This window comes from Gymnoscopelus braueri, assembly GCF_963280865.1.
Source record: "Gymnoscopelus braueri genome assembly, chromosome: 15".
Classification (NCBI taxonomy): domain Eukaryota; kingdom Metazoa; phylum Chordata; class Actinopteri; order Myctophiformes; family Myctophidae; genus Gymnoscopelus; species Gymnoscopelus braueri.
Genome location: NC_137620.1, coordinates 47,580,280 through 47,597,535, shown reverse-complemented (window position 1 = coordinate 47,597,535; position 17,256 = coordinate 47,580,280). Strand labels below are relative to the sequence as shown.

General features: G+C 40.6%; 1 protein-coding gene across 1 annotated transcript in view; it reads right to left on the bottom strand.

Annotated features, from left to right (window-relative positions):
* slc3a2a (solute carrier family 3 member 2a) overlaps positions 1–217 on the bottom strand; it is a 20,764-nt gene extending 20,547 nt beyond the window's left edge. The window contains exon 1 of the mRNA XM_080450645.1: positions 124–217. The gene's annotated coding sequence lies outside the window, so the exon portion shown is untranslated. The remainder of the gene's footprint in view (positions 1–123) is intronic.
* Between the last annotated feature and the right edge of the window lie 17,039 nt (positions 218–17,256).

The following is a 17,256-nucleotide window of genomic DNA, read 5'->3' as shown; positions in this document are numbered from 1 at the left end:
AGTTTCTTACGCTCTACTTCCTCTTCATAAACAAATAATAATATAAATATATAAAACAGTTTTAAATGGTATTTCCTCAGGGTTTTAATCCAGTTCCACGTTAAAATAAAAGTATAAATTTACCTGGCTGAGAAGTTCACAGTATCCTCAGGAAAAAAGGGTTTTATTCGCGTTATTTAATGATTCCTCTTCTCCGTGTTGACGTGTTGCTGTCAAACTGTAGTTCTGACGTTACATCCGGTCTGCTCCATTTATTACTGACTCTGACACGTTTAACTCCGCCCACTACCACGACCAATGAGATGTCTGAGTCTCTCTCTCTCTCTCTCTCTCTCTCTCTCTCTCTCTCTCTCTCTCTCTCTCTCTCTCTCTCTCTCTCTCTCTCTCTCTCTCTCTCTGTGTCTATCTCTCTTTCTTTCTTTCTTTCTTTCTTTCTTTCTTTCTTTCTTTCTTTCTTTCTTTCTTTCTTTCTCTATGTGTGTGTGTGTGTGTGTGTGTGTGTGTGTGTGTGTGTGTGTGTGTGTGTGTGTGTGTGTCTCTCTCTCTCTCTCTCTCTGTGTCTATCTCTCTTTCTTTCTTTCTTTCTTTCTTTCTTTCTTTCTTTCTTTCTTTCTTTCTCTATGTGTGTGTGTGTGTGTGTGTGTGTGTGTGTGTGTGTGTGTGTGTGTGTGTGTGTGTGTGTGTGTCTCTCTCTCTCTCTCTCTCTCTGTGTCTATCTCTCTTTCTTTCTTTCTTTCTTTCTTTCTTTCTTTCTTTCTTTCTTTCTTTCTTTCTTTCTTTCTCTATGTGTGTGTGTGTGTGTGTGTGTGTGTGTGTGTGTGTGTGTGTGTGTGTGTGTGTGTGTGTGTGTGTGTGTGTGTGTGTGTGTGTCTCTCTCTCTCTCTCTCTCTGTGTCTATCTCTCTTTCTTTCTTTCTTTCTTTCTTTCTTTCTTTCTTTCTTTCTTTCTTTCTTTCTTTCTTTCTCTATGTGTGTGTGTGTGTGTGTGTGTGTGTGTGTGTGTGTGTGTGTGTGTGTGTGTGTGTGTGTGTGTGTGTGTGTGTGTGTGTGTGTGTGTCTGTCTCTCTCTCTCTCTCTCTCTCTCTCTCTCTCTCTCTCTCTCTCTCTCTCTCTCTCTCTCTCTCTCTCCTCTCTCTCTCTCTCTCTCACACACACACACATTAAAGTGTAACACCTACTGTATCTCCTTAATAAGAAAACCTCCTATTTATGTCACAGAGCAAAATAAATAATACAAATAAAATACAAAAGGATGTTTGCATTTTGAATACAGTAAAGTTTAAGAAGTTTTAATAAATAAGACAGTAAATGACAGAATACAGAAGAATACGTTGTTGAAAGGAATGCAGTGTTATCACTATTTTATGTAAGAGTACAATATGCTGACACACCGACCACCAACAACACATGGTCAAAGTTCAGAAGAACATCATCATTCTATATCAGTTTGATAAAGACTTTATCTCATATCACCTTCATGCTTTTTAAGGTAGAATGGACCCAACACAATGCTGTTATAGACTATAGTGTCTGTCTGTGTACATTATCCAACAGTCTGGGGGTCCTTGAGGGGGTTCCCTTACAGCAGTGCTTCTCAAACCTTTTCATGTCAAGGACCCCCAAAATGTATACGTATTTGGCCGCGGACCCCCATCTCAAAATATGTTGTTCCAGGGACCCCCAGAAGCAAAGATTTGAGTTACAAATGTTCGCTCTAGAAATATATTCAAAGAACATGAAAAAAACATGATTTTTCAAAAATAGCAGATCTACAAGCTCATAGCTTTGTAGATCTGCTATTTTTGAATAGCCAAAGTATGAAATATGGTTAAAGTGGTTAAAACTATTATTAAGCTATATTACTTGTGCTGGGGACCCCCTGGTATCCCCCCAAGGACCCCTGGGGGTCCCCGGACCCCACTTTGAGAACCAATGCCTTACAGGTCTGAAAATGAGTGAAGTGGCCCTTTAGGGCAGGCTGGCTGGGGCCAATGGAGCGGGGTCTAATGAGACGAAGGCCCCGTGGCCTCATTTTGGGGGGTCTCTTGGTGTGTGTGGGCGGACATTGTGCGAACCCACGTGATCACAGGACGGCCAATGGCAGGATATCTGTCACCTTCACACTAGTTAAACAATTTACACTACCAGATGATTTTAAACAGCAGCATGTCATAAAAAAGGCTTGTTGTGATTAACCCATTTATATGTATGTTGTATTTATATAGCAACGTTAATAGTTTTTCATTTGTTTAACCCATTAAGACCTGGATCTGTGTCACTTTTTCATTTTCATTTGAGCTAAAAAGCATTATTTTACACTTTGGCTATTCAAAAATAGCAGATCTACAAGCTTGTAGCGCGGCACCGAGTGCCGTGCTACAAGCTTGTAGATCTGCTATTTTTCAAAACTTGTGAAAATGTGTGCAAATCTTTGAATATATATATTCTTTTAAAGCTAACATTTTTAACTGAAATCGTTGCTTCTGGGGGGTCCCTGGAACAACATACAACAACAGTCAAATTGAATGGACATCAGAATATGTAGCAGTAACCCTGGTCAACAAATCACAGGGTTAAAAATAGTCTCCTAAATAGAATCACAAACTGATCTTCCATCTTGTTGTTGATGTCAGTGGAGCAGTGAGTTCAGTGTAAAATTAGATTTAACCCCCCCCCCCCCCCCACCCCTGCTTTCCGTTGCCCAGAGCAGATGATAACTAAATATTGTAATCTGTGACGAGACAATAACTACATTGATCCTAGCTTCCCTATTCTGGATGGTGCGAGCATTCTGCTGAATGTACAAACTCACATTGCATAATTCAATTCATCAACAAGTGTTTTTTTAAAGCCAGCCTAAACCAGTTCATCCACAGCGTGGTGAGAACAGCTTAGACTGCATGTAGCAAAGATTGTACCTAACCTACAAACGTTGTTATTCAGTGTTGCGCAATGGACTCCTAGATCTACTATTTGCCCCCCCTGTGTCTACGTAGGTGGGGGGGGTAGCTCCTTGGTGGGGTACCAGCGGGGGTCCCCAGCTAAATGCGTTTATACAGAGTCGCAATCATTTCAACCACTTTAACCATATTTTATACTTTTGGCTATTCAAAAATAGCAGATCTACAAGCTCATAGCGCTGCACTCGGTGCCGTGCTACGAGCTTGTAGATCTGCTATTTTTGAAAAAAACGTGAAAACGTGTGCACATCTTTGAATATGTATATTCTTGTTCAACTCAAATGTTTGCTTCTGGGGGGTCCCTGGAACAACATATTTTGAGATGGGGGTCCGTGGCCAAATACATATCATTCTGGGGGTCCTTGAAGTTTGAGAACCAATGGTGTAGAGAAAAGGCTAGACTGCATGTATAGGAGTAGCAAAGATTGTACCTAACCTACAAACTTTCTTATTCAGTTGCGCAATGGACTTGTAGATCTGCTATTTGCCCCTCCCCCCCTGTGTCTACGTAGGTGGTGCACCTCTTTTCCTCTCCTGGCTGTACCCTGGGTTGGCTCCCATATAATGTCCGTTTGCTTGGCACTGCCTTCTCTCTCTGACTTTATCCGTGGGAGGTCCCTGTAGTTCTCAAACCTTTTCATGTCAAGGACCCCCAAAATGATATGTATTTGGCCGTGGACCCCCATCTCAAAATATTTTGGGGACCCCCAGAAGCAAAGATTTGAGTTTTTAAAAAATCGCTTTTGCTTAAAACAAAATCTCTATATATAAAGATTTGCACAAATGTTCAAGATTTGTTTTTAAATAGCAGATCTACAAGTTCATAGCGCGGCAAGAAGTGAGGCACTATGAGCTTGTAGATCTGCTGTAGACTCCATCCAGGGCCCTTATTTCCCTGTTGTGTTTGTGATCTGGTGGCTCTTATGTAATCTGTGATAAATCACCTTTTGTAAAGCCATCTACCCAACTGGACTGTGGTCAAATGTCACATGACCAGCGTCGCCACGGTTACACTGAGGCTTCTGGGAAATGAAACACATGAGATGTTTTTTAAACAGTGTGTCCACAATTAAAGGGTGTGTGTGTTATATAATGTGTTAAAATAAAGTGTAAAATCGCTCTATATTCCCATAGTAATCATTGCTTCTAGAGTGTGTGTTCAGTAACAGGTCAGTGTCCCTGTCAGTGTCTCTCCAGCTCTTTAATAAACAGAAGATACATGTTCTGGTCGGGATATTGTGTAAATATATTGAGAATTCTGTCAACAAATAAAAAGCCAGACTAAAATGTTAGTGAGGGATCTAGCGGAGAAGAGATCCAGTAGAACTAGAAGACAAGTCATTAAATGTTTGGCTGCGCTCGGGTGTTGCGCTCTGAAAATAGCAGATCTACAAGCTCACAACGTGTTGTGCTGCGACGCGTAGTGAGCTTGTAGATCTGCTATTTTCAGCATGCAGCCAAGTGTAAAATGAAAATCAGCCATTACGACACCATCAAGGCACCGCCAACATACATTTTAGTCGACTAAATCAACTGTAGATTTAGTCGACTATAACCTTATGATTTTTAGTCGCCTAAATCTAGACAAAAACTAAAACATTTCAGGTGACTAAAATATGACTTAAACTAAATGTAATTTGATTCAAAAGACTATGACTAAACCTAAATAAAAATGTGCTGTCAAAATCAACTCTACTATTAGCTTATCATGTTCTTTCATGATTAAAGGAACCATTTGGAGACCGTGTTGATTTGACCTGCTGGATAAACAGAAGCATTTTGATTGGACCAGGGAGAACAGCTGATTGACAGCTGATTGATTGACAGAGGAAGCATGCTGTTTGTCACAAAAGGAAATGATGACCTTTGACACCTTGCTGCCCCGGCAAAGATCACAGCTCAACAGTAGGAAGGAGGAGGAGTCACTCACTGCCATCGCTTTACCTTTTTCTCCTTTGTGCTTTGTATTTGTTGATGACATGTTTTATTGTGTTATTTCTTCAAGCTACATTGATGAATTGAATACATATACAGGACCACAATGGAAACAAGTTAGGGTTAGGGTTATCCTTTTAGCCGTAATGTCTGACTGTACCTCGTAATGTATACATTTATGACTAATTAAGTATTCAATCAATCAATAAAAAACAACAAAAGAAAACAGATAAAGTTTCCAATTCTGATCAAATGAGTGAATCATTCAACTTAATCTAATCTTAAAGGGATAGTTCACCCACATTTTTTTATTTTTTCTATCGACTAGTCACCCCATGGAGACTGACTGTGAATGTACTTTACACAACGCTGATATTATGTTTTACAAATCTAATCCGGTCTCTATACTTCCACATTCATGCTTCCAGCTGCAGGCCTGATGGATCATTCTGTGGTGCCTGAGATGTGAGGAACATTATGAGCAGATATGAGATTGTGATCCGTACGGAAATGAAAAGACTGGTGTGTGTGTGTGTGTGTGTGTGTGTGTGTGTGTGTGTGTGTGTGTGTGTGTGTGTGTGTGTGTGTGTGTGTGTGTGCGTGCGTGCGTGCACGTGTCCCTATTCTGAGTCTATAAACATTCTGTGAAAATAGCAGATCTACAAGCTCACAATGCGTCGCGTTGCGACGCATTGTGAGCTTGTGAGATTTTCTACAAGCTTGTGAGATTTTCCACAAGCGATGACATTGTAGATCTGCTATTTTCTACAAGCAATAGCCTTGTATATCTGCTATATGAGGACAGGACACGTGTTCCACACGTGAGCCTGTAGCAGACGGTAAACATAACTCTGTGTAACCTGATACTCCTCACGTCTGGTTGGTCTGAGCGTGTGTGTGTGTGTGAGTACAGTATATGAGACACTTACTGTACACGTGTATGCATAGACAGACAGACAGACAGACAGACAGACAGACAGACAGACAGACAGACAGACAGACAGACAGACAGTGGTGGAAAAGTACTAATAATCAAAATCTACAAAGTAACTAGTAACTAAAGTTTTCAAATAATTGTAGTGGAGTAAAAGTACAATATTTGCCTCTGAGATGTAGTGGAGTACTGAAAACCAGAAATAAAGTAAAAATACCTCAACATTTTACTGAAGTACAGTACTTGAGTAAATGTACTTAGTTGCTTTACACCACTGCAAGCAAGGATTGTGTTGTCTGAATGAACGGTATACAGACAGGCCAAACATAGAGGCTACACTGCTTTGGAAACCAGCCAAAACACATGCTTCAACACACATTCCTGTTTTTAGCAGTGCATGCGTGTGCGTGCGTGCACGTGTGTGTGTGTGTGTGTGTGTGTGTGTGTGTGTGTGTGTGTGTGTGTGTGTGTGTGTGTGTGTGTGTGTGTGTGTGTGTGTGTGTGTGCGTGTGCGTGTGCGTGTGTGCGTGTGATGTAGGACATTGCATACCATCATAGTCCCAGGAGAGTACATGTACTTGTTCACTACAGTATGATATTATTGTGCGTTGTCTTGCAGTAAAGATAATCTCCCCCCCAAAAGAAGCTAAAAGTCATCTGTCCTTGCCCCTGCGTTTTTTTATGGCTTTTTAATGAAATAATACTGACTTATTTATAGTTCTTCATACGACGGATGTCACAGGCCAAAAATAGCTGATCTACACGTACGTGGTGCGATGTGTCGTGACCAGGGCAGGAATTTCAGGGAGGCAACGAAGGCCATGGCCGTCGGTGCCCCTCAGTTTGGCCTTGTGGCCTCAAAAACAATTGCATGACCACTAGTGATGCACGGGCCGACCCGTAACCCGCAGGTCCCACCTCCACGGGTCCCACGGGGCGGGCGGACATGGGTTATAGATTAAGACGCAATTATCGCGGGGCGGGCTAAGCGGGTCAATCCATGGAAGAAAAAAACCCACCAAAACACACTTTCTCTCTCTCTCTCTTGCGCTCGTGCGCGCTCTCTCTCTCTCTCTCTCCCTCCCTCTGTCCTCTCTCTCTCTCTCTGGAAAGCAATTGAATGGACTTGCTTTGTGTGTGTGTTTTTTTTTGTTGGCGGGTTGAAGGACGGGCTGGGTCGTTGATTTATATTCATTTTTGTGGGACGGGTTGGGGCGGGTTGGGCTCCCGGGCGGGGCGGCTTATGAAAAAACCTGACCCGCGCATCACTAATGACCACATTGGCCTTAAAGGACGACTTCACCCATTTTCAACCTATCTTCATATAATAGGTCCTCACTAATACTCATGATATAATGTTAATTTTTTTTTTTATCAGTCTCAGAGGAGGGCTGTAGACAGTTCAGAAACCCGTCTACCAGTGACATCATCGGTGGGGAATCCAAGCTAATAGAAACGTCAGGCTTTGTATTCCTGGAAAGTTGCAATATAATAATAGATCCCATTGTTCTCGCCTTAATAAAAATCTGAATCAATTTTTTAAAGTCTTTTTGGAAAAAGAAATCCTGCCTAACGATGATGTCATTGGTAGACAGGTTTCTGGACTGTCCACAGCCTTCCTATGAGACACAGACAGAGTAGGAAAACATTGTATAATTTTATCATGAGCATTAGTGAGGACTTATTATATGAAGATAGGTTGAAAATGGGTGAAGTCGTCCTTTAAAGGTGAATTACGTTATTCTTATGTTTATTATGACGTTATGATATCCTAGGACGAGTGGTACAGTACAGAAATACCATAACGGGTCCACCACAGTTAAAAACACACGCCTCTATGGTTCTTGCTTTAAATCGCGTATTTTAATAGCTTTTTTTTTTTAAACGTTTTCTTTTCGCGAGAGATCTGATGTTTACAGTGACACAACACTATACAACGTGTTGCTCTTGAATGTCCCTCACCGTAAGCCGAGCTTTCACTACACTTCCGGTCAGGCGCCGGAAGCGTCGTGAAAGCTGGGCTTAGCGCGAGACATTTAGACTAAAAGAATAATAATATACTCAGGCAAAAAATATATACCCTGCCTGCCCTTTATGCCTTCTCTGTATTTCTACACAAGATGTTGACGTCTCAAAGCCATGACACATGGGTTCCACGTCATCTCGTGTACAGAATGTCCTCCATGACAGTGATGTGACACCCTGTATGTTTTGACCTCAGCGTTTCAGAGAAATAAACAGAAGACATGGGCAGTGGTGCAAAGTAACTAAGTACATTTAATTAAGTACTGTACTTAAGTACAATTTTGAGGTATTTGTACTTTACTTGAGTATTTCTAATTTCCAATACTTTTACTTCTACTCCACTACATCTCAGAGGCAAATATTGTACTTTTACTCCACTACAATTATTTGAAAACTTTAGTTACTATTACTTTGCAGATTTTGCAGAAATTATGATTATTATGAAATATATACATTAACCACTTCAGCCCTATGTTATTCCTAGGCTATCTGAAAATCTCACAACGTGTCGCGCTGCGACACGTTGTGAGCTTGTAGATCTGCTATTTTCAGATAGTTTAGTACATTTACTTTTGGTACTTTAAGTACATTTTGATACCAATACCTTTGTACTTTCACTCAAGAAAATGTTGAAGTCCGGACTTTTACTTGTAACAGAGTATTTCTATATTGCAGTATTGATACTTTTACTTAAGTAAAAAAATGTGAGTACTCCACCACTGCGCGTGGTTTCCACGTCATCTCGTGTACAGAATGTTCTCCATGACAGTGATGTGACTGTATGTATTGTATCCTGTATGTTTTGACCTCAGCGTTTCAGAGAAATAAACAGAAGACATGAGGCTATTTCTGTTCCACACTGTACAATATCTCTGATTTAATCAGAACGATGTGGATTCATTTAGAGATTGAAGATTACAGGCCATGTGTTTCCCTTCAGGCAGCATGAGGCTACAGTATACAGCTGACATGCAAATGAGACACGTTTTGCCACACATGCTGATATCAGATATGAACGTGTGTGTGTGAGTGTGAGTGTGAGTGTGAGTGTGAGTGTGAGTGTGAGTGTGTGTGTGTGTGTGTGTGTGTGTGTGTGTGTGTGTGTGTGTGTGTGTGTGTGTGTGTGTGTGTGTGCCCCTTGGGAATTGGGTCAACTGTAGGGTGTGAGTGTCTGATCCCCATAGGTTGGTCTACGTGTGTAAACTGGGAACACATCTCTGTGTCATTTTAAGATGTCATTTTAAGAGACACTTATTGTACACGTGCACATAGACACAGACAGGCAGGCAGACAGGCAGGCAGGCAGACAGACAGACAGACAGACAGACAGACAGACAGACAGACAGACAGACAGACAGACAGACAGACAGACAGACAGACAGACAGACAGACAGACAGACAGGCAGGCAGGCAGGCAGGCAGGCAGGCAGGCAGGCAGGCCAAATCTGATTTGCAGATTATCTACATTTGAGTTTTGAGTTTGAACCAGTGGTGTAAAGTTACTTTTAAAGTAAATGTACTCAAGTACCGTACTTAAGTGCACTTTTGAGGATTTTTTACTTCACTGGAGTATTTCCCATTTTCAGTACTTTTACTTCTACTCAACTACATCTTAGAGGCAAATATTTATACTTTTACTCCACTACAATTATTCGACAGCTTTAGTTACTAGTTACTTTGTAGATTTTGATTATTATTACAAAACACACCTTAACCACTTCAGCCCTATATATCACAATATATGTTACATACAGCTCACAATGCGTCGCGATGTAGATCTGCTATTTTCAAAATATTTCTATACATTTTGAACTTGTGAAGTGGGACATTCTGCACAATGAGTACTTGTACTTGTGGTACTTTAAGTATATTTTGGTGCCAATACTTTTGCACTTTTACTCAAGTAAAGTTTGATTGCCAGACTTTTTACTTGTAACAGAGAATTTCTACACTGCAGTATTGACACTTTTACTTAAGTAGAATGTCCCGTTTCACACAGGATTCTGTGTCATAATCTCTTCTCCAGAGTGACGTACACACAGTGTAGATGACAGGAACTCTAGACAGCTGATGACAGGGTCAAAGGTCACTTAAAGTAGGGCGCAGCGAGAACAATGAAGTTCCTCAAAGAAACTCTAGTAGCAGGTACACATCAAACCTAGCATCTATGAGAGAGAGAGAGAGAGAGAGAGAGAGAGAGAGAGAGAGAGAGAGAGAGAGAGAGAGAGAGAGAGAGAGAGAGAGAGACACACAGAGAGACAGAGAGACAGAAAGTTAGTGAGAGACAGAGAGAGAGCAATGGTAGAGAGGGATAGAGAGAGGGGGGAGGGTTCATTGCACAGTCGGTTCACAGAGGAAGCAGGAAGCAGGGTAAAGGTGACCTTTTTGTTTTTTACCACAACTCTACACCCAGACAGACCAAAAGGACCCCTTAGCTTAGATCATACATGGGCAACTGGCGGCCCGGGGGCCACATGCGGCCCCCACCTTCACTTAAAGCGGCCCCACAGGTTAATATCAGAATACTGATATATTATTGATTTCAGCTGTTATGATTCCAAACATGCAAACATGACCTGCTTTAATGACTTCAGTCTATATTAGTAGCTTAATGACTAGTATTAACATTCTATTGTCTTTTTTTATGTCCAATGTATTTGTATTTAAGTTTAAGTTAAAATAACTATAACTAAATGCATTTGAAATTAAATAAAAATGTTACTTTTCAGAATTCCAATTAAAAAATAGCAAAAATAGCCGATCTACAAGCTCAAAACGCGTCGCGATGCGACGCGTTTTGAGCTTGTAGATCGGCTATTTTTGCTACTTTTGTGTGGCATACTAGAATGACGATATACAGCATTAATTTATGAAAAAAGTTAAAATACAGAGGTGTCTGCATGCCCTCTGACAGTATAGGCAATGTGTTCCTCTGGAGTGAGTGTGTAAATATAGAGGCCCTCTACATCATCAAAGTTGCATCACCCCTGTCCTAGATGAGAGAGAGAGAGAGAGAGAGAGAGAGAGACAAAGCAGGGACCCCCCACGATACTGTATCAATATAGTGTTGCCTATTGCAGTGGTTCTCAAACTTTTCCATGTCAAGGACCCCCAACATGACATGTATTTGGCTGCAGTGCAGACCCCCCCATCTCAAAGATATTTTGGTGCCAGGGAATTTAAAAAAAATAGCAGATCTACAAGCTCAAAGCACGCGGCACTCGGTGCATGGATTCAAGTCTCCATGGGGTCACTAATCGATAGGAAAACATTTTTTTGGGGGGTGCACTATCCCTTTAAATGCATGATATGTCACTATGTGTTGAGAGTTTGGAGTTATTTCAGTTTTTTTCTTTTAAGTGACTATGGGCGTGGCCTCCGAGTGATGATGCAACTTTGATGGCTTCATAGGTTAGTTTGACAGCACTATCTATCATCAGTAGGCCTATTGTGTAAATTACATGTTTACATGTTAGGGAAAATATTATATTATATTTTCATCACAAAATATGATATTATTATCACAAAACATACATTACCCACTTCAGCCCTATTTATTTTTTGGCCATTTTAAAATAGCCGATCTACAAGCTCACAATGCGTCGCGATGCGACGCATTGTGAGCTTGTAGATCTGCTATTTTCAAAATATTTGTATACAGTACATTTTGAACTTGTGAAGTGGGACATTCTGCACAAGGAGTACTTGTACTTTTGGTACTTTAAGTTGTTGGTGCCAATACTTTTGTACTTTTACTCAAGTAAAGTTTGAAAATGAATCCGATTGGGATGTGTATGAACGCTTGTGAAATATTAATGCTCGACACGTAGACAAACTATGTCTCTATTGTGTGTTTATAATAAATACACAATGCTTCAGGGTCTGTGGGGACTTAGAAAAACCAACAACCATGAACACACACACACGCACTCACACACACACACACACACACACACACACACACACACACACACACACACACACACACACACACACACACACACACACACACACACACACACACACACACACACACACACACACACAGACTGTATAAACCCTTCTAGTGAAAGAACAAACACAGACCGCCTCAGACCGGTTTGGACCGGTACAGCTAGGGTACGAGTCTGCTTTCATCTCATTGTCTCCCATGGTTTATTTCATCTGCTCAGTTTCCTGCTAAAACGCTCTATAGTAGCAGCCTACTAGCCTACGCCTATAGGGCCCTTTCCCTATTAGAAATACTATAATAATAATAATAATAATAATAATAATAATAATAATAATAATAATAATAATAATAATAATAATAATAATAATAATAATAATAATAATAATAGAAGTAGTAGCCTACGCCCCAGGGCCCTTTCCTCATTAGAAATACTAGAAATCTACCATCAAATACATACACCTTTCATGTCACAAAATTATATGTGTTTGGCTGCGAACGCCCCAATCTGAAAATGTTTAGTGCCAGGGACCCCCTCCCTCCCAGAAGAGACGATTTGTGTACAAAAAAAGAAGAATTCTAAATTATTCAACACTTTCAAGATTTTTCAAAAATGTTCAAAAAATTGCAGATGTACAAGCTCACAGTGAGCTGTGAGCTTGTACAAGTTGAAGTCCCTCAAGTTTGTCCTTCTGTCCTTCTGGCTCATGGTCGCTCCACCGTGAGAAATGTTTGCTCTCAATCCAAACCTGACCCTCCCTCTCTCTCTCTCTTTCTCTGTCGCTCGCACACACTCGCGCACGCACGCACACACTCACACTCACACACACACACACACACACACACACACACACACAATAGGTTTCTCGGTATTGTGTGAATGCCAGGAGGAACTGAATGAATGAATGAATGAATGAATGAATGAATGAATGAATGGATGCTGCTCTGCTACCCTGACCTGTGCACAGAATGTTAAACACTGTAGCTCAATTCACACACACACACACACACACACACACACACACACACACACACACACACACACACACACACACACACACACACACACACACACACACACACACACACACACACACACACACACACACACACACACAGGTTTATGAGACACTTTTGTGAAAAAGGAAATTAAGCTCTCTTTCTCTTTTTTCTCTTTCTCTCTCTGTCTCTACTCTCTATCTCCCTCCCTCTCTCTCTCCACCCACTCTCCATGATGAATACTTCTACTTTTTGTACTTTAAGTATATTTTGATGCCAATACTTTGGTATTCTAAGCAAAAACGAAATAAGTACAGAGTACCTCTTCCCCTGCACTTCATGAAGACATTGGTAACTTACAATGAACTGTAGCGCCCTCTGGTGTATTCCCATGTTCATTGCAAGGCTAAAGCAGGCTTTTTTTCTCCTTCATGTATACAACCAGGCAAATAACATACAGTTAAAGCTGAAATGTCATTAAAACACTGAACATTTCAGTATGAACCAGTAGCTAATATCATGTTTTACCCATAGATGGTACGTTATATTCAAATAATCAATTTACCCAAAAATATAAGCCTGTGTAATAAAGTATGATTTTACAAATTTTTCCTCAAATGCTGGAAGAAATACTCTGATTTCTTTATCGTAGTACTTTTTATCAGAGTATTCCAAGTACTGCAGCTAAGAAGCTGCATTCCATAACAGTTAGAGTGTAGATGAAATGACAGCGTGGTTATAGACCAATCCACAGACGCGCTGCCTGTAGGCAGTGGTGGAAAAAGTACTCAAATGTTTTACTTAAGTAAAAGTATCAATACAGCGATACAGAAATAGGCTACTCTGTTACAAGTAAAAATTCCAGAATTCTAAATTGACTTGAGTAAAGGTACAGTAGCCTATTAGCATCAAAATGTAGGCTACTTAAAGTAGGCCTACCAAAAGTAAAAGTACTCATTATGCAGAATGTCCCATTTCAATTATTTCAAATGTATTAAAATATTTTGAAAATAGCAGATCTTCAAGTTCACATTGTGAGCTTGTAGATCGGCTATTTTCAAATAGCCAAAGTCCTATATTTAGGGACGAAGTGGTTAATGTATGTTTTGTAATAATAATAAAAATCTACAAAGTAACTAGTAACTAAAGTTCAAGCTCAGCTTGAGCTTGCATGCATTTGATGTAATACCTTGTGTTAACTTGTCCTTGTTTAGTCTACTGTAAATCGCTCTGGTTAAGAACGTCTGCTAAAAGCAGACGCTATTTTTGCTACATTTGTGTGACAGTATAACACATCATGGCATTAATTTACAGATTTTTTTTTTTATATTTAAAGTAGAAATATGGAGATCTGTAGTGTGCTACTTACAGTATAAGCAATAATAAAAGTAACACAATAGTTTTCTCACTCAACAGTAAACAAACCAACTTACAATATAAATGTATGCAAGGTATTTGCACATTTCTAAAGTTACAATTTATCATCGACATATCCTGATCGGCTGACCTAAACCATCGGCTTCACGGATTGGCCAAGCTTCACGATGGCGTTTGTTCAGCACTACCATAAAAACGTTAGATCGTGCCGTAAGTCTCGAAGTTCCTTTTACAGAGGAGCAGTAGCAGTTCTCCGTACGGTGCTTTCACGTGAAATGTTGCGGTGGGTCGAGCATCTAGAAGGAGGATCAAATATAGCTGTAAATGTGGTCGTTGCGGTCGGTCAGAAGGTGTACTCATTTGGATGGCTCGATAGAGAGGATCAGATTGAGGTGAAGGTCTTCAACACAGTGTCTCTGAGCTGGGTGACGTTGTCCCCAGTGACAACTGGAAGAGAAAGTACCCTTGAGCTTCCTTCCAAGCGTGATGGCCACACAGCTGTGCTGATAGAAGGTATAACCTACCTCTGGGGGGGACGCGGGTGCTGCAATGTGCTTTATGCATTTGATGTCGACACCCACAGGTGGTTCAGGCCCACGTTTTCTGGGACTGTTCCAGAGGGGAGGGCCGGCCACTCGGCCTGTGTCTTGGAGAAGGTCATGTATATCCATGGAGGATTCAGTTATCTGACTGGATTCTTTAATGACATGTACAAGTTGGACACCGCCACAATGGTCTGGTCTTTCATTAACGCCACAGGCACTCCGGGACTTGATTCATCGGGTCACTCTGCCACCGTCATCGGGACACAGATGTTTGTATTTGGTGGCCAAAGGGACCAGGGGATCTTCTACAACCACATCAGAGTGTTTGACACGGAGACCGACTGCTGGCTGAACACGCCTTCTACACAGCCTCTTCCAGAGAAACGCTGCGTTCATTCAGCCTTTGCCTACAGTGGAGAGCTGTACATATTTGGTGGCTTTGATCGGATCTGGAACTTACATATTGATCTGTGGAAACTTAATCCAGACACCTTCTCCTGGACGAAGGTTCGGCCCAAGGGGAAAGGCCTGAGTTCAAAATCTTATAGCACGTGCTGTTGCATGGTGGGAGATCGTATCATCTTTGTACGCTACTCATGCATATATACTGTAAATAATGCACTTTTCTATAATCTCTGTGCACCTGATGACTTGTACATCTTAGACTTAAGTCCTAGTCTGAAGACGTTATGTAAGCTAGCTGTTATTCAGTACGGTGTGGAGCGGTCTGAACTCCCACACCACATCAGGTGGGAATTAGGGCTTGGACAATAACCGCCAAACTGCGTTATGTTCTTTTGTTTTTCGATGCGGTAATAAAAGCTCACACTGTCACAGTCCAAGGGAACTTTCAGCTCACTTCGCACAATTCGGTTTTTTTAAGAGTGAGCTAACTATTAATGGCTGGCATAGAACAACACTCAGTGACACCAATCATGAAGTAAACGTCATCATAATAGAGTTTAGTTCAGAGGATGAGGACCACAGAAGAAGATGTGATTTTAAACATCAGTTTTCTCGGACAACATTAAAACAAATGTGTATTTCTGTTATAAAGTTATGGAATTCTCAAAGCAAGGAATTGAAGAGTCCTTGTACAACGATGTTTCAGTTTAAGAACGTGTTTGAACGGGAACATTTTATAAATTATGAATTGGATAGTATTTTTTTTCTTTTTTTTCTATCATTTTTTTAAATTTTGGCCCCCACTTTTTTTTTAATGAATCATGGTGATGTACTGTTTGGTAGACATTGGACGGATCATCTATTATTTGATGACTTTTAATTGTAGATAGGGGCGGGATGATTATAAAGTTTATAAAAAGTAAGTGAATGTAATCATATAAAACCATTTTGTAACCGTTGCACCTTGTGGACCAGCAGACAGCGTAGTGTTTCTGTCCAAAACTGTTACTTTTCAGGAAAATTAAAGCAGAAGCTTTTTTTCCCAATGAATCCAATGCAGGTATTATTCAGTCACAAGCTCCTGTTCATACTTTTCATTGGTTCAAAATATTCACAAAAAAACCCACAGACTTGAGCTCGTAGAGCTTGCATTTGATGTATTACCTTGTGTTGTCCTTGCTTAGCCTACTGTAAATCACTCTGGTTAAGAGCGTCTTCTAAATGCCTACATTGTAAATTGTAATTGTAAATTGTAATTGTAAATTGTAATTGTAAATTGTAATTGTAAATTGTAGCTCGGCTATTTTTGCTACATTTGTGTGACGTATAACAAATTACGGCATTACTTTACAGTGTAAATATGGAGATCTGTAGTGTGCTACTTATAAGCAATAATATAAGTAACGGAATAGTTTTCTCCCTCAACAGTAAACAAACCAACATACATTATGAGTGTAGACACAGTATTTGCACATTTCTAAAGTTACAATTTATTTACTTTTAAAACGTTTTCAATAACGAATTGGCCAAATTGTAAGAAATAGGCAAACATTGTGAAAATAGCTGATCTACAAGCTCACAACGCCTCGCTGGCGTTGTGGGGGGGGGGGGGTATTTGGACAGTATTTGGACAGGTGGGGGGGAGGGGGGCGTGGCCTGATAATAGTAGATGATCTGTCCAATGGCTGCCAACCAGTACGTCACATCACCATGATTCATCAAATAAAAAGGAAGGGGGAAAAAAAAATCTTTCCTCTCTCTCTCTCTCTCTCTCTCTCTCTCTCTCTCTCTCTCTCTCTCTCTCTCTCATTGCCCGGAACTTGTTCTATGCCAGTCATAAATTGTTGGCTTACTCATAAAAAATATATAATATGAATAATTGTCCCACTAGGACTGTGACAGTGTGAGCTTTTATTACCGCACCGGAACAAAAGGACATAACGCAGTTTGGCGGTTATTGTCCCAGCCCTAGTTCCCACCTGATGTGGTGTGGGAGTTCAGACCGCTCCACACCGTACTGAATAACTGCTAGCTTGCATAACGTCTTCAGACTAGGACTTAAGTCTAAGATGTACAAGTCATCAGGTGCCAGTGAACCGTAGAAAATGTGATTTGGAATTGTGTCACT